Here is a 390-nt window from a genome sequence, read left to right on the forward strand (position 1 = left end):
TTTCTCTTCCTTTTCTCTTCTTCTTGTCTTCCACTTCCCTTCCTCTTGTGTTTCTCTTCTCTTCCTCTTGTCTTCCTCTTCTTTTCCTCTTGTCTTCCTCTTGTCTTCATTTTCTCCTCCTTTTCTTTTCCTCTTGTCTTCCTCTTGTTTTCCTCTTGTCTTCCTTTCTCTCTTCTTGTGTTCTTCTTCTCTTCCACTTGTCTTCCTCTTCTTTTCTCCTTGTCATCCTCTTCTATTCCCCTTGTCATCCTCTTGTCTTCTTCTTCTCTTCCTCCCGCCTCCTTAATTCCTAACTCCGCCAAACCTTCATTGTGATTCACGGTAATTATCTTCCCTCATCAAACTCTCCTACCCAAAGCACCATAGTTACTCCGAAATCTGAGTCACCAT

This window comes from Portunus trituberculatus, chromosome 20 (genome assembly GCF_017591435.1).
Source record: "Portunus trituberculatus isolate SZX2019 chromosome 20, ASM1759143v1, whole genome shotgun sequence".
NCBI lineage: Eukaryota > Metazoa > Arthropoda > Malacostraca > Decapoda > Portunidae > Portunus > Portunus trituberculatus.